We start from the raw sequence: 22,999 nt of genomic DNA, 5'->3' as shown, positions 1-22,999 counted from the left end.
ATCCCTGGTTGGGGAACTAAGATCCCACATGCCCTCATGGGGTTCCCCCCACAAAAAAAGACTCTGAATTCTTGAATTAAATATTGCTATCCATCTAGCCACATAGCACTAAGGACAAGGGAGGCAAATTAATAATGCTGCCCAATGTAAAATAAGTACAATTTAAAATAAAATATAGTTCAAATTTAGAGTATATTTAGAGTCCCCAAATTTCAAACTTAGAGAACTCAAATTTTAGAAACAAGAAACCGATTTTCTATTATTAATTATTATTTATTACTTTACTTTAAGCCTATGATATTAATTACATAGCCTGAAAATAGTGCTTAAATTTTCAGTGTTTATTTATAATTTCCCTAGTTTTCTTTCCCTGGTCCCCAGAATATGTTAGACATACTCATGCAAAAAGATATAGTCTATGTGGAAATAAATGAATGATAATTTTAAAAAGGTATTCACTAAGGCTGACTTATTGCAATTTAAGATGTTTACCATCCCTCCTTTGTTTTTGTTCTCTTTTTATTTTCATATTGTGCTATCATAGAAAACAGATTCTAGATAGGCATATGAAAGTGCTGGAAGCCCAGATATTAGTCGTTTATCCTTGATAATCACCTTCACGCTCTTCATTCACTTCAGGCAACTACAGACTGTCTCGTACTTGTTGTATCTTATTACTTGCATGTACAGGTTGAAAAACTACTTAGCAGAAGTAGGTTTTCACTTGCTGAGAATGTTGGTTTAATTTACACTATATGGCATGGACTATTTTGTGGAAGATGCACTATTTAATTTTCCTGTAAGGAGTAAATTTGTGAAACCTTGGGGTTATGGGCACCAAATATGTAATTATTCAAGCAATGTATGGATTGATTGCATCCTGGATGACTGCCCAGCTGCCTGCCCTGAGCTTAGCATTGCTACCCTAATACTATGTTCCCTGCTGGTCTTCAGGTGAGACCACTCAATAGTAATAGCTTGACAATTTAATAAATCCTTATTAGATTTTTAAAAATAAATTTCACCTTTTATCACAAGAAAAATTTAAACAAAAAAAAATTTTTTTCTGCTCTTTGGCTTTTCTCTCCCCCTCTACTCTATACTGTACATGTACTTTATACATCAACCAAATCTTCTCCATGGGCAGAAGTACCTGGTCAACCACAGTGAGCAAATGTTAATAAGTACCAGTATGTTCCAAAGCCAGTTCCAAAGCCAGGCTTAGTTTCGGAGCTAAGTCTCCATTTGATGGAGCTGTGCTAGCTTGATATATATATATCTTACATGTACTTTAAATATTCCTTGAAAATAACAAAAGAAAACAAACAGAAAAAAACAAACAGAAAAACTTTGACTCCCTCTTCTAATGATTCCATCTATGATGCTCATTATTTAATAGATAGTGTACTGAATAACTTGTCAATAAAATTGTTAGGGGAACCACTGACTGAAACCTCCCACCCTAGCCAGGCCCTATAGTAACCACCAGCTACTACCAACTAGAAGAATTTTGGAAAAGTCAAAAGGAGAGAGGATATGCCAGTTCATATGTCCTACCAACCTTCCAGAATCCTTCTCACTGGAATCCATGTTGACTGAGTGATATGTGCACCACCAGGAATGACCCTGAGTCAGAATGCCTGGCCGGAGACAACGTGGAAACTAACTCCATCACCATAAACCCCAGACTGAGGACCACGTGGCAGAGTAGTTCTCTTGGGTTCCTTTATCCTGCTTCTCTCCCCCCTGGGCACCCCTTCCCAATAAAGTCTTTTGCTTTGTCAGCAAGTGTGTCTCCCCAGACAATTCATTTTCTGAGTGTTAGACAAGAACGCACTCTGGGGCCCTGGAAGGGATCCCCCTTCCTGCAATAAGATAAAATATTTAAACATTTATTTTTCAACACACTAGTCATGGCTGTTACTCAGTTTTTAATTAATAGTGCCTGGTGATACAAACAGTAAAATCGCACAGTCAAATGGACCAGCCCTACTACTATATAACACCTCAGAGTCCTAATCTATAGTGTCAGATATTTTCATTGTTCCTGAAACCTAGCGGGGCCCTCATGAGTACAAAAATCTTTCCAAGTCCCCATTTCCTATTAGTAGGCCTTCCCTGGTTTCCAAAGGGCAGATTCAAACAGTTACTAATTAAAAAGTGAGAGCAGGCAGGAACAAAGAAAAGCTGTCAAGAAACAACAGTGCAGCAATAAAGCAGAGTCGTAGTTCCTCCTCAAGGGACGGACACAGCAATGTATCTTTGAGGTCTTACATAGGAGCTAAGGCCCCCCACTTTGGCGGGGGATGGTAACTTCAAGTTGAGCACAAAAATCTCGGAACACTACCCTGCCACTTCATCATCAGCTGATCAGAATGAAAGGCATCCATCCTGCAGGCCATACTCCAAATTTTACCTTTAAAATGCTTCCCTGAACACCACTGGGGAGTTTGGGTCCTTGAATATGAACCACCTGTTCCCCTTGCTTGGCTGCAACAAACCTTTCTTTGCTCCAAATGCTGCCATTTCAGTTTGTCAGGATTTAGCATGCCTCGGGCACAGAAACTTGTGTTTAACAACAATTACTGTGTTTAAGTCACCTGAAATAATACTGGTGGAAATGTTTTGGAAATATTGCTCACATGGAAAGAATTCTTGCTGAAATGGATAAAACAGGTTATTCAGGACAGGGCTTAGGCATAAGTGTGTTTGCTGTACCATTATGGTTATCCTCATGTGTGTGTGTATGTGAGAGCATGCATTGCATGAGAGATAAAGAGCTGATGCCTTAGGTTGGGTTCTCAAGCAAGTCTTTTTAATTAATTAATTTTTGGCTGTGTTGAGTCTTCCTTGCTTCACATGGGTTCTCTCTAGTTGCAGAGAATGGGGGCTGCTCTCTAGCTGTGGTGCATGGACTTCCCATCGTGCTGGTTTCTCTAGCTACAGAGCACAGGATCTAGAGCTCATGGACTTCAGTCGTTGTGGTGCGCCGGGTTCAGTTGCCCTGAAGCATGTGGAATCTTCCTGGAGCAAGGGTTCAAACCAATGTCCCCTGCATTGGCAGGCAGATGCTTGGCCACTGGACCATGCCCAAAGTCCCACAAGCAGGTCTTAAACAAGAATTTGCATCCAAGGGACTTCTTAAGGAAGTGCTTGAATTTAGACTGATACGGAAGTGAAGGAAACAGGGCAGGCCTGGGGAAATAGCTGAATCAGTTTGTGACTTGGGAAAGTTCCAGCACAAGTACCCCCTGCTCACTGCATTTGCCAGCACAGCAGTCCCATAGCTCAAGAGCAACAATTAAAAGTTTAAATACTTGCTATAGAACATAGAAAAGTCTTTAAAAATCAGAAGATGGGTACACACAAAGAATAAAAGGGCTTCATTTGGATAAAGGTGGAGAGCTGATATGTCAACTTCACTCTGTAGATGACAGTAGAGAACTATCTTCCTTACTTACAATAGCATTTGGCTCTTCACTGTTTCTGCCACTCTTCTTACCAGTGCAGCACCTTTCATTACTCAAATGTAGATGAAAAAGACTTAAACACAAATTTCCTTAAAGAAAGATAAGAAATCTGCTTAAGTATTCATTCAAAGGTGACTTCAACCAGACTCTAGATTCTTTCTTCACAGATATAAATGATGGAGATGGAAGGAGAGAGGAAAGTTTAGAGTCATGTCCAGGCTTATGATATTATCATAATTTGTCCAGAACTTTCTTGGTCTCCATTACTATCAATTGCAAATATGGAAATATTTTGTGTCATATTTTTGTCTTTACTTTTCATGTAACAATAGTCACTTAGTGTACACTGTGTATGGAAATTTTCTGCTTATAAGAAATTTAGAGAATGTTTCAAATACAAACATAAGTGATTATATTATCCATAATAAAGTCAGTAACCATAATAACAAACATAGAACATTACCCCTTCTGATGCCATTTAGACACAGCTGCCATCATCAAGTTCCAGTTTTAAGTAGAAAGTAAAATCAGGCCTTTTTCTTTCTTTTAAGAACACAGCCTAACATTTGCAAATATTACTTCTATGCACATGCCATTTGCAAGGATTTAATCCAAGGATTTGATCACATAATGGCTGCAAGCAAAACTGAGGAATGTAAGAAATGTAAGGTCAGTCACTGCAGAAATCAGAAGTTACTATTATTGCAATGAAGAAGTGGGGATATCAGCAAACAAACAGCAATATGTCCAGTGAACACTTCTTTTCCTGGTGCATATGTTTGTTTTCTCTTTTTCTTAGTCATATTGCTTGCTATTGTTTTTATGTTTGTTTTGATTTATTACATTATACTTGCTTTATGGTTCATTAGCTTCAGGCTTGAGTTAATTCTAGCTATAACCTTGTGATTACTTATTTGTATTGTATCTAGTTTACGATATCATATCAGAGTAATCTCATTTCTTAAAAGGACACAAAATCTTCTTAGCTATAATTTTTCCTTCAGAATCTCTTTAAGCCTCCTCTCACAGCATATTATATGATATGCCTCATTTTCAGTTATTCCGGGATAATTTATAGTTTTAACTTTCCAAGATTGTTGTACATGATTGAAATTCCTTTCATGTACATGGGAAAAAATCTTAAGCATGTCATTTAGGACCATAGGCAATATGGACCCAACTTGTCATATTACCTTCTTTACTTAATTTTCCTACTTTGTCTTTATTTATTTCACTATTAATTCTTAAAAAAAAAAAACAGCATAGGACATCTCTACACTTGACCATGAACCATTTTAATTCTTGATGCATTTTTTTTTTTTTGCTTCATAATATTTATTGGGTTTCTTGGTTTCTCTGAACCTTCACTCATTTGCTAAGAAGTAATCAATACAGCCTAACTCTTGAAGAGACTATTTGTGAGAAAGAACACAATGAAGCAACTAAATGAATGTTATTTAGGGAGTGTGGGGGGAAATTAAGTGATTTAACTATTTGGAAAAGGACTTAAGTACATGAAGAAATTTAATCATATTTTCCCAGGAAAATTCAGAATTTTGTCATGAAAGTTTACGCCAGATTTTCTCATGGTTCTTCTGTTTTTTTGTTTGTTTGTTTGTTTTTGTTTTTTATTTCTACACTGTGTTTTTATTTAAAATTTCTCAATTATTCATGTTCTGTTATTCATTATCTTTTCTGTAAATTCTTATACATTGATCATGGTGACATTTTGTGTTTACAATGTCATGTCTTCTCAGTGTCAGTGGAAAAGAAACTGATAATGCATATTTAAAATATTCATCATAATCCTAAGTCTTGAATTGTTGTAAACTACCTTTATTTCTGGGCTTCCCTGGTGGCTCAGTTGTGAAGAATCTGCCTGCCAATGCAAAAGATGCAGGTTCGGTTCTGGGTCAGGAAGATCTCCTGGAGAAGAAAATGACAACCTAGTCCAGTATTCTTACCTGGGAAATCCCATGGACAGGTGGACTACAGTCCAAGGAGTTGCAAAAATATTGTATGTAACTTAACAACAACAACCTTTATATTTCCAATCCTCACTCCTTGGTTTATGACATCAAAATGAGAGCTATACTGGATCTCACATTTGGTCTTTGTCTTTCTATACTACTTAGTTTCAGGTGCTTCAGAAGACGAGTTTTGTAGATCAAGAGAGTAGTTAAGTAAGTCTACTTAATTAGGACATAATAATACTTAATTAGGACCTAAACTATTACCAGTTTCTAACAGTCAATGAACATCCTGTGCTGGGAATTTTTTTTCTTTTTTTTTTAACATGAGAGCTTGTGACTTAGCAGAGGGAGTAATGCTAAGATAAAATGAATCTTAGGTTTCAAACTACAAATGTACAAACAGCTTCTTAAATATTACAGGCTAGATTTTACATTTACAAAAATAGGTTTAACTTTGTTTTCATTTGGTTTTGGAGACCAAGTTTTGATTTTTGCATTTTTTTTTTTTTCCAAACTGAACAACTACTACACTTTGTGGAAATAGGAGACACAAGGAAACTAAGCTGAGATTGGATAGTATTTAACTATATGTGAAACACTGAAGAGTGCCTAGATTTTGCTAGTACTGCATTTTTATTTCTCTGACGTTTTTCTCCGTAGAGTAAAACATTCTCTGTTCTGCTATAATGCAATGTGTGTATCCCTAAAAATCACCAAGGTATGTAAAATTGCACAATGAAATAGCATCATGGTCTATGGGGGAGAAAGTTCTGGGACACAAGTGAAAATTTCATCAGTGACACATAAAAAGAAAAAGATATAAATTAATTCAAAAAGTGTAGCACAGTAATATACATTATCTTGCAAGGAAATATATAGATATTATACTACAATATATATGGCATCTCACCTTGAGTATAAACTGAAGCTTGCTTGTAAAATTGAAAGCTTGTGTACTGTGAGCTATGGTGAAGTGGTGGAAGAAGAGTTTTTTGTAATTGGACAGAAAGTTGGAACAGCACAAGCGCAAGTGTCTAACTCAAAAAGCATATGGTGAAGTGAAGTACATCATAGATATTTAGAGCTTGCTGGTCTATTTTGTGCATTCCTATTCCTCTCATGTCAGTCAGGTGCAATTTGTTGCATTATTTCCATGGGTAAAATCATGCATTAAAAACACATTGCATTATTCTCAAATTATTTCTTAATATATAGTTGCCTTGGAACAAATTTATATTTTGGAAAGAATTATTGCAACAGAATTGCCTCTGTGTGTGTGTGTGTATGTGTTTATTTTGCAGTAGGCACAGAATGCATAAAGGCATATATGGGTCACTGTTCTTTTGACTGGTATTAGAAGATGAAAAAAGTCAATAAAAGGAAGATTTAGGGATAAAGATGTAAGGTAGAAATGTTCACTGCTCACTAGCCCTTATAGGCTTGACATTGGGAAACAATGAAATTAATTATGTATGGCATAAATAGTAATAAATTTATTCATGTTAAAGGCATGAATTTATGAAGTATCAAACAAAGGCAAAACTAATATTTTGATGGGAGTTTCCTGCTATTGGAGTTTTGAGTTTGTTTGTCCTGAATCTAAAATAGTTGACAAAGATAGGTTAGCAAACCAGAAAAGTTTTCTGTTTCTCATTTCTTTATGATAATCCTAAATAGTGTGCTGACCCACAGCTGGAATGAAGTGGTTTAATAAAGTGATTCATTAAATTTGTATTCTAGTTTTTTAAACATCAATTTAGCTAGTAATTACTATCACATAAAGGGGTGAGAGTAAGTATAGTTTTTTATTTTTAGGACATGCTCTGTTTCTACTGCATTGGCAGGTTCTTTACCACCTGAGCCGCCAAGATTATGCTTGTGTTTCTTATCAAAATCATTGATGATGTTGACAAGAACTTATAATTGTTTTTGTCTTATTGGAAATAAAACAACTGATAAATTCTGAGCTGTAATAGTTCAGTTTTATATGGCAGAAAGATATTTTGATGGGAAAAAGACTACAATGAGGTCAATGGGGGCGGGGCAGGGGGGTGGATAAAACCTCCCAGACAAAGTTACATTTATAAGTTACCAATTTAGAAATGAACTGCCAAATGATTGCAGCCTGGAACATTAGAATGAATTGGATTATCAACTACTTTCAGCCATTTGGGGGAACATTTCCAGCTTGAGTGAAACTAGGACTCATTTTATTACTGTTATCATTTTCAAGTCTAACCCTAACCCTCTACAAAGTTATCATGTCTGAATTTGATTCTACTCATGCAAAAAGCAGGTCAGCATATTTATTGGAAACATTCAGGTTAAGTTTCACGGTAATTGAGCACAGATTGGTGCAGATTACTGGGTTTGCTATATATATTTGATTTTCATTTTGAGTACCAACAAGTTATAGTTGTGCTTGGCTCAGTTGCCTCAGTTGCCTCAGTTGCGTCCAACTTTTTGCAACCCTATGGACTGCAGTCCACCAGGCTCCTCTGTCCATGGGGTTCCCCACGGAAGAATACTGGAGTGGGTTCTCATGCCCTCCTCCAGGGGATCTTCCCAACCCAAGGATCAGATCTGCATCTCCTATGTCTCCCACATTGCAGAGAATTCTTTACCCACTGAGACACCAGTACATTACACTCTTCAACCTCACTGAGAAATAAACTTTTATTTGTTATAGCTTTCTCTGTTGTCTGCACCACCTCATTCTGATGGAATGTAAACATACATCATGCAGATTTTTTAGGGCAAAGCTCAATGAATTACTGATGTAAAATAAAAATTAGCTGAACTACTAGTTAATGGGGCTTTCCTGATAGCTCAGTTGGTAAAGAATTCCCTGCAATGCAGGAAACCCCAGTGTGATTCCTGGATCAGGAAGATCCCCTGGAGAAGGGATAGGCTGCCCTTGTGACTCAGCTGGTAAAGAATCTGCCTACAATGTGGGAGACCTGGGTTAGAATGTGGGAGATCCTTGGGTTGGAAAGATCTCCTGGAGAAGAGAAAGGCTGCCCATTCCATTATTATGGTCTGGAAAATTCCATGGATTGTATAGTCCATGGGATTGCAAAGACTCAGACACAACTGAGTGACTTTCACTCACTAGTTAATGAGGTTTTTTTCTTGTATACTTTCTTCCTTGTAACTGAAAAACATAGAATTGTTACTGCTAAGTGTAGTCACCATGCCATTATTATTATATTGTTATTACAATAACCATTTTAAATATTAGAGCCCCAGAACTTGTCTCATAACTGGAAGTTTGTACCCTTTGACCTGAGCTTTCCCGTTGGCTCAGCAGTAAAGAATCCACCTGCAATGCAAGAGACACAAAAGATGTGGGCTCAATCGGGAAGATCCTCTGGAGGCAGAAATGACAACCCACTCCACTATTCTTGCTGGGAAAATCCTGTGAACAGAGGAGCCTGGTGAGCCACAGTCCAAGGAGTGGCAAAGAGTCAGACATGACTGAGCAACTGAACACACACGTACACTTTGATCTACATCTCCCTATTTCCTCCACCCCACCAGCCCCGGACAACCACCTGCCTTCTCTCTGTTTCTATGAGTATGGTTTTTTGAGTCTACTCTATGGACTCTGGCCCACCAGGCTCCTCTGTCCATGGGATACTCCAGGCATGAAAACTGGAATATATATATATATAATATATATAATATTATATTATAATATAAGCTAATATATAATATTATATATATATTTTTTTCTTTATCCATTTATCCATTCAAAGACACTTAGGTTGTTTCCCTACCTTTACTATTGTGAACAATGCTGCAATGTACATAAGGATGCTAGTGAATATCTCTTTGAAATAGTGATTTTGTTTCCCTCTTGTATATACTCAAAAGTGGGATTGCTGGATCATATTTTAGTTTCATTTTCACTTTTTTTTTTGAAGGACCTCCATATTGTTTTCCAGAATGGCTGTACCAATTTTCATTCCCACCAACAGAGTACATTCATTATTATTATACCTATCTTTTTGGATAATGGCCATCCTCACATATCCTGGTAGGATATGTTTTATCCAGTAAGATATCACAAATAAATAGAAAGATAGAAAGATATCATGTGTTTATGGATTGGAAGAATTAACATTCTTAAACTGCCCATACTATCCAAGGCAATCTACAGATTCAATGAAATTCCTATCAAAATTCCAATGGTATTATTTACAGAAATAGAAAAAAATCTAAAATTAATATGTAATCACAAAGATCCCAAACAGCCAAAGCAATCATAAGAAGGAAGAACAAAGTTATAGGCAAAACACTAGATTTCAAATTGCACTACAAGGCTTCCATAGTGGAAACAGTATGTCACTGACATAAAGAGACACAGACTGGTGGAACAGAATGAAGAGCCGAGAAGTAAACCCATATATAAACAGTCAACTGATATTTGACAAGGGAACTAAGAATACACAGTGCAGGAAGAATGGCATCTTTAATAAATGATGTTAGGATACTGGAGGCTCACATGCAAAATAATGTTTTTGGACTTCTATTTTACATAATTCACAAAAATTAATTCAAAAGACTAAAATATAAGACTTGAACCCTCATCCCCCAAAAATTCTCCTAGAAGAATACACAGAGGAAAAGCCCTTTGATGTTGGTCTCAGCAATGATTTTTTTTTTTAAATATGGCACAGAAAGCACTGCCATGAAAAGCAAAAATAAAGACCTACAACCACATCAGTCTTAAAAGCTTGTGCATAGCAAAAAAGATGGTCAACAAAATGAAAGGAAAACTTACAGAGCAGGCAAAAATATTTGAACTCATGAGATTTTAGCAAAGAAAGATCTATGCTATTATCTCCCAGAGACATGAACCTATCTTTGCCTATTTTTTCACATTGAAATTTGTTGATTTAATCCACACCTACTGTAAAGGACAGCGTGCTTTCTTTTTTTTTTTTTTTTTAATAAGAAAACTATTTTCTTTGACTCACAACTTTCTTCAGAAAGTCATCAGGATGTTTTTACTTAAGTATAATTTTTTCCTCTTTTGAGTATATAAGCTGATATTTTAACACCCGAAAAATAAAACTATTTGTCTTCATTCTAGGTAAAATGCAATAGGATCACTGGTTTTCTCTGGTAGGGGACCAGGTTCAATTGTGTTTACTTTGTATAGATTTTAACTTGAAGATAAAATTAACAACAAAGATGTATTTAGTTTCACAGAAAACATTTTAGCAAAATGAGACAGAAGGCTATATATTCTCTGATAACTTTTGCAGTGTCTGAAAACTGTTTGAGGAGCAAAATCACACAAATGGAAACCTGGTATATGACCTCCATGACTTCTGGCTTCTTTCTTCCTTGTGAATTTCTACCCAGGTCTGACTTTTTGATGATTTCAAGCATGCTGAAATATTGATCCTTAAATGTACAATTTTAATTGACTTGAAATATTCTTTTATCTATTACTAATTAGTTAGGGATTTTTAAAAAATTCACACCTAAAAAAATTATGTGACTTTTTGCTATTTTCTCAGAAAGAATAACTGTATTGATTAAATGGCGGGCAGGTACAAGGCAGGGGAGACAAAAAACACCCCTCCTAACAGTGTAAACAGTTTCATTCTTTAATTTATTTTTTAATTGAAGGAAAAATTTTCTTCTAGGTTTAATACTTACTGGGTACATTTTATAAAATTTTGAAGCTGTATTAAGCCAAATCCCTGGGAAAACTATACAACTGGTAATTTTTCTGATTGTATTTATACAGGGAAATAAACACAGACTGTGTATTGAAATCTCTGAAAGTCATGATACAGATGAAGATTCTGTGGTACTATTGATATTATTAATATTTTGTTTTTTTCAGAGTCAGCCTCTATTGAAACTTCAACAAGCTATTCTGCTAGTCTCTATATAGAACTTGGCAGGGGTTACAGCTAGCAGTTGACAGCAGCTGAAGTCATTTCTCTTTGACAGAATCCATAAAGCCAAACACTGTAATAACTTCTCTGATGGAATTTTAGTGGTGAAACTCTTTGTCTTGTTACCATTGCTATTCAATTCCAACTGGGTCTTCACCTAGTGGGAATGATAAAGATGCTCTGTGGTTTCTGTTTCCACCTGTGACCCCTGATCAACTGGAGAGTGGCAAATTTTCCTCAAAATGAATTTGATACTGGGAAAATTATGCTGTCAGAGAAAGTCCTCTTCCTCTAAGGACCTCTCTGGCCTTTTACAGTAACAAGAGGCAAACTCATCCTTTACCAGGTACTTTCTCTCTCTCTCTCTCTCTCTCTCTCTCTCTCTCTCTCTCTCTCTCAACTTTAACAAAGTCAGTTGGAAAGAATCATTTACAGCATGCATCTACAACTTCAGGCCAAGATGCTTAAGAGGAAAAGAACATAACAACAATCGTTTAGGTTTTCTCCTTTTTTGCTATCCTAGAGTTTAGCTTTACATATGTTTTTCTTCTAATTGATCTAATGGTAAATTTTGACAATGAAATTAGGATGCTTTATATGGCAACTTTGAAATTAATACCTGGTAAGTCTGTGTGCTTGCACTTTGAAATTAGAAGCATGGTTTCTCAAAATAGTCATTAAGAATACCCTCATTTGGATAAATCATTGTCATAAGTATGAAATAAAATAGAAGACTATAGTATAATATTATGTTTTCAAAGACAGTGCTCCTTAGTTCATGATTTTCTTCTGATATAGCAATAAAATCTATGCCTAATAAGTGAAGCTTTGTAAATTGGACGATAACAAGTCAATGATTTAAGAAAAAAGTAAGTAGATTAAAATAAAACATGTCTTTGAATTTTCATTAAATATATGAATGTACATATATATATGTATATATATATATATATCAATAACCTCAGATATGCAGATGACACCACCCTTACGGCAGAAAGTGAAGAGGAACCAGAAAGTCTCTTGTTGAAAGTGAAATAGGAGAGTGAAAAAGTTGGCTGAAAGCTCAACATTCAGAAAACGAAGATCATGGTATCTGGTTCCATCACTTCATGGGAAATAGATGGGGAGACAGTGAAAACAATGGCAGACTTTATCTTTTTGGGCTCCAAAATCACTGCAGATGGTGACTGCAGCCATGAAATTAAAAGACATCTACTCCTTGGAAGAAAATTTATGACCAATCTAGATAGTATATTCAAAAGCAGAGACATTACTATGCCAACAAAGGTCCGTCTAGTCAAGGCTATGGATTTTCCTGTGGTCATGTATGGATGTGAGAGTTGGACTGTGAAGAAAGCTGAGTGCCGAAGAATTGATGCTTTTGAACTGTGGTGTTGGAGAAGACTCTTGAGTGTCCCTTGGACTGCAAGGAGATCCAACCAATCCATTCAGAAGATCAGCCCTGGGATTTCTTTGGAAGGAATGATGCTAAAGCTGAAACTCCAGTACTCTGGCCACCTCATGTGAAGAGTTGACTCATTGGAAAAAACTCTGATGCTGCGAGGGATTGAGGGCAGGAGAAGAAGGGGACGACAGAGCATGAGATGGCTGGATGGCATCACTGACTCGATGGACGTGAGTCTGAGTGAACTCTGGGAGTTGGTAATGGACTGTGAGGCCTGGCGTGCTGCGATTCATGGGATGCAAAGAGTCAGACATGACTGAGTGACTGAACTGAATTGACTGATGTGTGTGTGTGTGTGTGTGTGTGTGTGTGTGTGTGTGTGTGTGTATATGTATATGTATATGTATATATATATAAATCAAAATGTTTCTACCTGGTCACCAGAAGATTAGTTTTAACATCATTACATTTGGAATTCACATTTTATTAGGGCATGTCCAACAAGAAAATTTTAAATATCAGAAAATATTTTGCCTTTTTATTTTTTTTTTTTTGTTGTTTTTTTTTAAATTTTAAAATCTTTAATTCTTACATGCATTCCCAAACATGAACCCCCCTCCCACCTCCCTCCCCATAACATCTTTCTGGGTCATCCCCATGCACCAGCCCCAAGCATGCTGCATCCTGCGTCAGACATAGACTGGCGATTCAATTCACATGATAGTATACATGTTGGAATGTCATTCTCCCAAATCATCCCACCCTCTCCCTCTCCCTCTGAGTCCAAAAGTCCGTTATACACATCTGTGTCTCTTTCCCTGTCTTGCATACAGGGTCGTCATTGCCATCTTCCTAAATTCCATATATATGTGTTAGTATACTGTATTGGTGTTTTTCTTTCTGGCTTACTTCACTCTGTATAATCGGCTCCAGTTTCATCCATCTCATCAGAACTGATTCAAATGAATTCTTTTTAACGGCTGAGTAATACTCCATTGTGTATATGTACCACAGCTTTCTTATCCATTCATCTGCTGATGGACATCTAGGTTGTTTCCATGTCCTGGCTATTATAAACAGTGCTGCGATGAACATTGGGGTACATGTGTCTCTTTCAATTCTGGTTTCCTCGGTGTGTATTTTGCCTTTTTAAATCATAAAGCTTGGCTTGATCTAATTGGAAGTTATACATGCATATCCTCCTGAAACAGAACCCAACCATGTATTATGAAATAGATAATGCAATCATGGTTTAAATATATGAGCATAAATCTAAGCTTTGTTTATGTGACTAACTGGCTATTCAAGAGTTGAAAAGGGTTCTAAAATGTGATAAATTTTATCAATATTATAACTGACCACAGGACTGTAAATTCTATATATGAAGTTAAATGGTAACAGGAATATTGATAGTTTTTCACAGGAGTGCAGGAGCATTTATTATGATTTACATAATTTTAAGAGGAAAGCAAAGCTAAATTTTATGTTGTTTTAGTAATCAAAAATCTGTTAAATAATTCAAACCAAAGACTATAAACTGATAACAGGACTGAAATATCAGCATTTCCAATTTTAATAACATCTTTATTTTAGTACGTTGAGAGACCTATCACTTTTATGTTTAAATAAAGGCCAATATTTTTTAAAGTTCCTAATCTGAATCTGAACTTTTACTAGTCTGTTCTATTATAAATATTACATTAAAATTATTAAATTATCATAATTATTAAAGTTAAATGTTTTGAAACAAAATCACTCCCAGACGTATATTAAATCTAAAAAGAAAGTTCAGCTGTGACTTAGAACAAGTATAGAACTATAACTATAAAAATGTGTATTCTTTGTGAAATTGCAATAGCAGAGCAGAAATGAATTAAATTAATAAGTACAAGTTTATTGTTCAAGCCTTATCCCATCTTTTCATCCTACTTCAAGCTAATTCTCACTAAGGAAGAGTGATGATGAGAAGGAAAAATGATGAGGATACTTATAATAATATTGGTTGGTCATTATAATAATGATGGAAACCTCTCCCTATTTCTATATCCGTTCACTTATGACCTCCTGACACATTCCTCGTGTATCCTCGCAGAAAAGGACAATGTTACGAAAGCTTATCATTCTACTTTTGAGTCTCTGAGAGATGCATCCTCACCCTCTGAGCCTCCCCAAATCCCAAACACTTATTTATACTCTAACACATACTATGTGTGCTAAGTCACTTTAGTCGTGTCAGACTCTTTGTGACCCTATGGACTGTAGCCCAACAGATTCCTCTGTCCTTGGGTTTCCCCAGGCAACAGTACTAGAGTGGGTTGCCATGCCCTCCTCCAGGGGATCTTCCCAACCCAGGGGATCAAATCTGTGTCTCTTATGTCTCTTGCATTGGCATGCAGCTTCTTTACCACTAGTGCCAACTGGGAAGCATACACTAACAAATATTTAAATAACCACTTGCTAACATCACATTTTTTATAATTTAAGAACCTATACCCTGAATTTTGTTGGATATTGAAAAAGCCCGATCTCTCTCTTCAATATTTTGAGATTTAAATAATGGAAAAATCCTGAATTCACCTTTTGAATCTCTAGACATAGGCTACAACGTGTGTGAGTGTTAGCCGCTCAGTCTTGTCTGACTCTTTCTGACCCCAGGCTCCTCTGTCCATGGAATTCTCCAGGCAAGAATGCTGGAGGAGGTAGCCATTTCCTTCTCCAGTGGATGTTCCCAACCCAGGGATCGTACCCATATCACCTGGACTGCAAGTCAGATTCTTTACCATCTGAGCTACTAGGGAAGTTCCATAGTCTACAATAATATTGGCCAATTTAATATGGATCCTCTTAGTAAATATGAGTATATGTGATAGCTAAATAGAATTCAGCTCAGTTCAGTTCAGTCGCTCAGTTGTGTCCGACTCTTTGCAACCCCATGAATCGCAGCACACCAGGCCTCCCTGTCCATCACCATCTCCCGGAGTTCAATCAGACTCACGTCCATCGAGTCCGTGATGCCATCCAGCCATCTCATCCTCAGTCGTCCCCTTCTCCTCCTGCCCCCAATCCCTCCCAGCATCAGAGTCGTTTCCAATGAGTCAACTCTTTGCATGAGGTGGCCAAAGTATTGGAGCTTCAGCTTTAGCATCATTACTTCCAAAGAAATCCCAGGGTTGATCTCCTTCAGAATGGGCTGGTTGGATCTCCTTGCAGTCCAAGGGACTCTCAAAAGTCTTCTCCAACACAGTTCAAAAGCATCAATTCTTCGGCGCTCAGCCTTCTTCACAGTCCAACTCTCACATCCATACATGATCACAGAAAAAACCATAGCCTTGACTAGACGGCCCTTAGTCGGCAAAGTAACATCTCTGCTTTTGAATATGCTATCTAGGTTGGTCATAACTTTTCTTCCAAGGAGTAAGCGACTTTTAATTTCATGGCTGCAATCACCATCTGCAGTGACTTTGGAGCCCAAAAATATAAAGTCTGTAACTGTTTCCACTGTTTCCCCATCTATTTCCCATGAAGTTATGGGACCGGATGCCATGATCTTCGTTTTCTGAATGTTGAGCTTTAAGATAAACTTTTCACTCTCCTCTTTCACTTTCATCAAGAGGCTTTTAGCTCCTCTTCACTTTCTGCCATAAGGGTGGTGTCATATGCATATCTGAGGTTATTGATATTTCTTGTGATTCCAGCTTGTGTTTCTTCCAGTCCAGCGTTTCTCATGATGTACTCTGCATAGAAGTTAAATAAGCAGGTGACAATATACAGCCTTGATGTACTCCTTTTCCTATTTGGAACCAGTCTGTTGTTCCATGTCCAGTTCTAACTGTTGCTTCCTGACCTGCATACAGATTTCTCAAGAGGTTAGGTGATCTGGTATTCCCATCTCTTTCAGAATTTTCCACAGTTTATTGTGATCCACAGAGTCAAAGGCTTTGGCATAGTCAATAAAGCAGAAATAGTTGTTTTTCTGGAACTCTCTTGCTTTTTCCATGATTCAGTGGATGTTGGCAATTTGATCTCTGGTTCTTCTGCCTTTTCTAAAACCAGCTTGAACATCAGGGAATTCATGGTTCATGTATTGCTGAAGCCTGGCTTGGAGAATTTTGAGCATTACTTTACTAGCATGTGAGATGAGTGCAATTGTGTGGTAGTTTGAGCATTGTTTGGCATTGCCTTTCTTTGGGATTGGAATGAAAACGGACCTTTTCCAGTCCTGTGGCCACTGCTGAGTTTTCCAAATTTGCTGGCATATTGAGTGCAGCACTTTCACAGCATCATCTTTCAGGATTTGAAACAGCTCAACTGGAATTCCATCACCTCCACTAGCTTTGTTCGTAGTGATGCTTTCTAAGGCCCACTTGACTTCACATTCCAGGATGTCTGGCTCTAGATGATTGATCTGGGTCATGATTATCTGGGTCATGAAGATCTTTTTTGTACAGTTCTTCCATGTATTCTTGCCACCCCTTCTTAATATCTTCTGCTTCTGTTAGGTCCACACCATTTCTGTCCTTTATCAAGCCCATCTTTGCATGAAATGTTCCTTTGGTATCTCTATTTTTCTTGAAGAGATCTCTAGTCTTTCCCATTATGTTGTTTTCCTCTATTGCTTTGCACTGATCGCTGAAGAAGGCTTTCTTTTCTTTTCTTGCTCTTCTTTGGAACTCTGCATTCAGGTGTTTATATCTTTCCTTTTCTCCTCTCTTCTTTTCATAGCTATTTGTAAGGCCTCCCCAGACAGTCATTTTGCTTTTTTGCATTTCTTTTCCATAGGGAAGGTCTTGATCCCTGTCTTCTGTACAATGTCATGAACCTCAGTCCATAGTTCATCAGGCACTCTATCTATCAGATCTAGGCCCTTAAATCTATTTCTCACTTCCACTGTATAATCATAAGGGATTTGATTTAGGTCATACCTGAATGGTCTAGCGGTTTTCCCTATTTTCTTCAATTTGAGTCTGAATTTGGTAATAAGGAGTTCATGATCTGAGCCACTGTCAGCTCCGGGTCTTGTTTTTGTTGGCCATATAGAGCTTCTCCATGTTTGGCTGCAAAGAATATAATCAATCTGATTTCGTCGTTGACCATCTGGTGATGTCCATGTGTAGAGTCTTCTCTTGTGTTGTTGGAAGAGGGTGTTTGCTATGACCAGTACATTTTCTTGGAAAACTCTGTTAGTCTTTGCCTGCTTCATTCCACATTCCAAGGCCAAATTTGCCTGTTACTCCAGGTGTTTCTTGACTGAGCGTGGCAGAGAGGAACTACCACACGGCTGAGATCAGGGGCAGTGGCCTAGAGTGCCAGGCTGCAATGGTGCAGGCAGGGCTGAGAGGAACTACCCCGAGTCCTAGGTCAGTGGCAGCCAGGAGGAGACACCCCACATCTGAGGTCAGGGGCGGCCAGGAGAAGCCACCTCGCGCTCGGGGCCAGGGGCGGTGACCCTGAGGAGCCACCCCCAGCCTGAGGCGAGGGCCGTTGGCCAGGAGGAGCAACCGGACAAGCGGTGGCTATGCAGGCGCAGGAGGAAGCCTAGAGAAGCTATCCCACGTTGAAGGTCAGGAACGGCGGCAGTAAGGAGATACCCCTCCTCCAAGGTAAGTAGCATTGAGAAGTTATTATTGTTAAACTTGTTATTTTTGAACATTAAATATGGAGAAAAACCCAATATACTGATGGCCTAAATAATGGAAGGGTGCAGGGAAAGCACGTCGTTTATTTCACTCTGACTGCTTTCAAGATGTCTCTTTGTTTTTCAGTTTGTCCGGCGCATACATGGGTCAAGGGTGATAGAGATATGATGGGTTTAGAAATCTGCAATTGTGTTTTCTTGATTCTTTTTTTATTTTTAAATATTTTTTGATTTTCTGATGGCCCTCTTCTTCTAATGGCTCTAATTCTGATGGTCTCAGGTCCCTTCCTTTACCTTCAACTGAGAGAAAGAGTGTTTATGCTTTCTTTTTAGAATTTTGGCTGGTTTATTATTACTATCTTTTAAAAAACCTTTTTAGGTTATTTTTAAATATGTCTCTTGTATATTGTATGTAGGTGAATCTTGCTTTGAAAGCAAGTCTGTTTCTTTCCTTAATTTTTCAATTTCTGATCCATGTTGCTTTAAAAAAAAAAATTTCGTGTAACTGATTCTTATGTATATTTGATTAACCAGAGAGAGCCTTTTCTAATTTATTTTTCTATGTGTATGCTTTGGGGGATTTTGCAATCAGCTAATGTGTTTTCATTTCAGTGTTTTATATTTTTGATGCAATAGTTTGTGGATGCATGTTTTTTTATGAAGGCCTTCTGAAAGTATGGAATAATTTTCATGATTCTTACATCAAGAAATCACTCTTATGCCTAAACTTTGATACCTTTAATGGTTGGTATTTGGTAGAATGGAAAAGATGCTCCTTTTTTTTTCTTTTTCTTGGAAAACATTAAGTTCCTTCTCTCCCCTCAGATTTCCTTCACAGCTCAATTTCCAAGCAGGTAGTTTCTCTCTTTTCCATTTAAGCATCTTCTCCCCAGAAGATTGATTCATTTTTTCTTCCATTTTGGTTTTATCACAAACTAACTTGGTCTACATAAAATTTGAGCCAAGAGTTAAGTATTATAACATGAAAATTGATTACAATTTTTTTCTTTATGGGATTTGAAGTTAGTAGTAATCCCTGCTTTCTGCTTACACTGATACATGAGTTTTGTATGATGTGATTGGTACTTGTTGATTTGTATAGTTGTCAGATATTATGTTGAGGGATTTGTATTTACACATTTGCCATTACTTTGGTTGGGCTTCCCAGGTGGCTCAGTGGTAGAGAATTCCTTACAATGCAGAAGACTCAGGATTTGATTCCTGGGTCAGGAAGATCCCCTAAAGGAAATACATGGCAACCCACTCCAATATTCTTGCCTGGAAAATCTCATGGACAGAGGAGCCTGGCAGGCTACAGTCCATGTGGTCGCAAAGGGTCAGACATGACTTAGCATGTATGCAAACAATGAAATACATTACTTTGATTACTTACAGTTTTATTTAATTTCTTTTATATATAGCACTTATGATGGATTTGCTTAATTACATAAAAGTTTTGAAAATTTTTTGTAACCATGCCATCTCAGAAATAAGTGCCATTAAAAATGGTAATGATAATCATCAAACTGGGTAAGCAACAAAAAGACCCATGGAGAGAGGCTGTTGATTAGTTGCTAAGTCATGTGTCCGATTCTTTTTGTGACCCATGGACCTCTGTCCATGGGATTTTCCAGGCAAGAATACTGGAGTGGGTTGCGATTCCTTTCTCCAGGGGGTCTTTCTGACCCAGAGACTGAACTGGTGTCTCCTGCATTGTAGGTAGATTCTTTACCTCTGTGCCATCAGGGCAAAGTCTAGAGATCAGTCAATCCACAAATACAACATTTTCTTGTTTGTTTAAATCTCAACATTAGATGCTTTAATTAGTGTAATGTTTACTGAATAGGCAGAAACATTTTTTTAAATATCTACCTTAAAATTTCTTAGTAAAATGAACACCTTTTATTAGCTTAGACTATTTAATGCTGTGGGCTTCCCTGGTAGATCAGCTGGTAAATAATCTGCCGGCAATGCGGGCAACTCCAGTTCCATTCCTGGGTTGGGAATATCCGCTGGAGAAAGGACAGGCTACCCACTCCAGTATTCTTGCCTGGACAATCCCCATGGACAGAGGAGCCTTGTGGAGTACAGTCCATGGGGTCACAAAGAGTAGGACACTACTGAGTGACTGAGCACAGCAGAGCACAGCAGCACATTGAATGTTGTACCTTCAATCTGGTATAGTATACTGTGGAAAAGGCATCAGTCTTTAAAATGAGACGTTGGCCTCATGCCTACGTTTCACCTCTAATTTTCCAACTGACAAAGTGCCTCTCTTTAAGCATCAAAATGTAAATGGTATTTCTGCTTACCTCAGAGCTCTTCTGTGTTTTACAGCTGTTTCTGAGAAAGATTCTTAGGATTTAATCACTTACTTTAGAATGTGAAGAGTCAGGTGCTCAAAAGTTGTATTGCATTTAATTCAGAGCTTATTCTGGACTGTGTGTGAGCATATTTTAACTTTTATGCATTCATGAGACAATAATTTTATTCCTCTTTTTCACAGAATGCAATTGAACATATGGAATACTTTTTAATTCACCTTGCTTGAATTCACACTACTTTCCTAGTTCCATTGTAACCAAATATTCAGGGTGATTCTTAAATGCTAAACAAATAATTACTCCTCTTTTGGTATATGACAGACTGGAAAATAAATTTTATACAAATATAATTTGAGCTTCCTTTGCTGTGCCTAATGTGTTAATTTTAACAATTGTTAAGAGACTTGAAATCAAAGGGGCATTAATATGTAATGTAAAAAATGTTCATTTATTACTTGATGAATAGCACCATATAATGAATAGCACTATATATATTTGACATGTTTTCAAAATGTAAATATTTTTCTGTTTTATATTTATTGGGAAGAGATTTTTCTGAAATATTGCAATGTGAATTTTATTAAAATTTAAAATAAATGTTAATATAATAATTAAAATTGCAGATGTATGCAATGGTACTCTTTTTTAAAGTATTTAATAAGGAACAAATGTTGATATATTAGAAATATAGTTCTAATAATATATTGATGAAGCTATGCATATTCCATTTATTTATTATCTCTACTGGGGGAAAATATATTTTGACCAGAGACAGGAAATATAAGTTTGTCCCAGAAAGTATGAACATGATCAAAGGATAATGGTGGTGTATCCGAAGAACACAGGAGACTTGAAAAGTGTGAGTGTGGAGGGGGATTTGTACCAATTAGGGTATAATTTTAGAATCAATCTCAATGAAGATATTGATAAGTGATCATCAATTAATAACCAAAATTCCATAAATGCACTGTAATCTACTAAGTAAATGAAGAAGAAATGAAAGCTCTCCTTTATAGAATAATGTCAAATAATATATAAGAAAGAAATGACTGAGCTAAAACTTAATTAGTGAGTGCTAAAACTTGTGGCAGAAAATTTTGATGATAAATTAGATTATCATAGTCTTAGATTACCCCACTACAAATTGCTTATTCATAACAAAGAGAAAGGCGGTGATTTTGCAACAGAGAAATTCCAGAGACTCTGTCTTAAACTAGAGGTTAAAGTTACTACTTTTTTGATGCTATTTTTACTATGACTCACAATGTGTTTGTGCTTTCTCAGTTGCTCATTCATGTCCAACACTTTGTAATCCCATGGACTGTAGCCCTCCAGGTTCCTTTGTCCATGGGATTTCTAGGCAAGAATACTGGAGTGGGTTGTCATTTCCTCCTCTAAGGATCTTCCTGACACAAGTATGGAACTGGTATCTCTCATGTTTTCTGAATTGGCAGATGGATTCTTTAGCACTGTGTCACCTGGGTTGTTATATCAAACTAACATCATTTGACATCTGTTGTGATGCACTTAGAAAGATACAATGTTGCTTCCGTTGCATTTATTCCAAGAAATCATAACATGAATATAATCAATCCAATTTCACAGACATTAAAATATTGATCCATTTTTTCAATTATGTGAAGATCATAGAAGGACAAAACAAAACCAAACAAAAAAGACCAGAGAACTGTTTCAGATTAAAGTACACTATGGAGATATGAAAGCTAAATGTTATATATCGCTCTTCACTGGGTCCTGGAGCAGAAAATAAATAGTTAAAGCCATTCTACAAACAACGTTCTTCAAACAATGTCACATTCATTGAACTGTGAATATTGACTCTCGATGAGAATATGTTATTATACCAAAGTAAAATTTTTCCATTTTATTAATTATATTGTTAAGTGAGATCATGTCCAATGTACTTAGAAATAAAGGGGCATTAAGATCGCATGCGAAGAGTTGACTCATTGGAAAAGACTCTGATGCTGAGAGGGATTGGGGGCAGGAGGAGAAGCGGACGACAGAGGATGAGATGGCTGGATGGCATCACTGACTCGATGGACGAGATTCTGAGTGTACTCTGGGAGTTGGTGATGGACAGGGAGGCCTGGCGTGCTGCAATTCATGGGGTCACAAAGAGTCGGATACGACAGCGACTGAACTGACTGAAGATTCCCTGGAGAAGGAAATGGCAAACACACTCCAGTATTCCTTCCTGGGAAATCCTATGGACAGAGGAGCCTGGCAGGCTACAGTCCAGGGGATCACAGT

Source organism: Ovis aries, chromosome 10, assembly GCF_016772045.2.
Source record: "Ovis aries strain OAR_USU_Benz2616 breed Rambouillet chromosome 10, ARS-UI_Ramb_v3.0, whole genome shotgun sequence".
Lineage (NCBI taxonomy): Eukaryota > Metazoa > Chordata > Mammalia > Artiodactyla > Bovidae > Ovis > Ovis aries.
Note: the sequence above shows the minus strand (reverse complement) of the source record.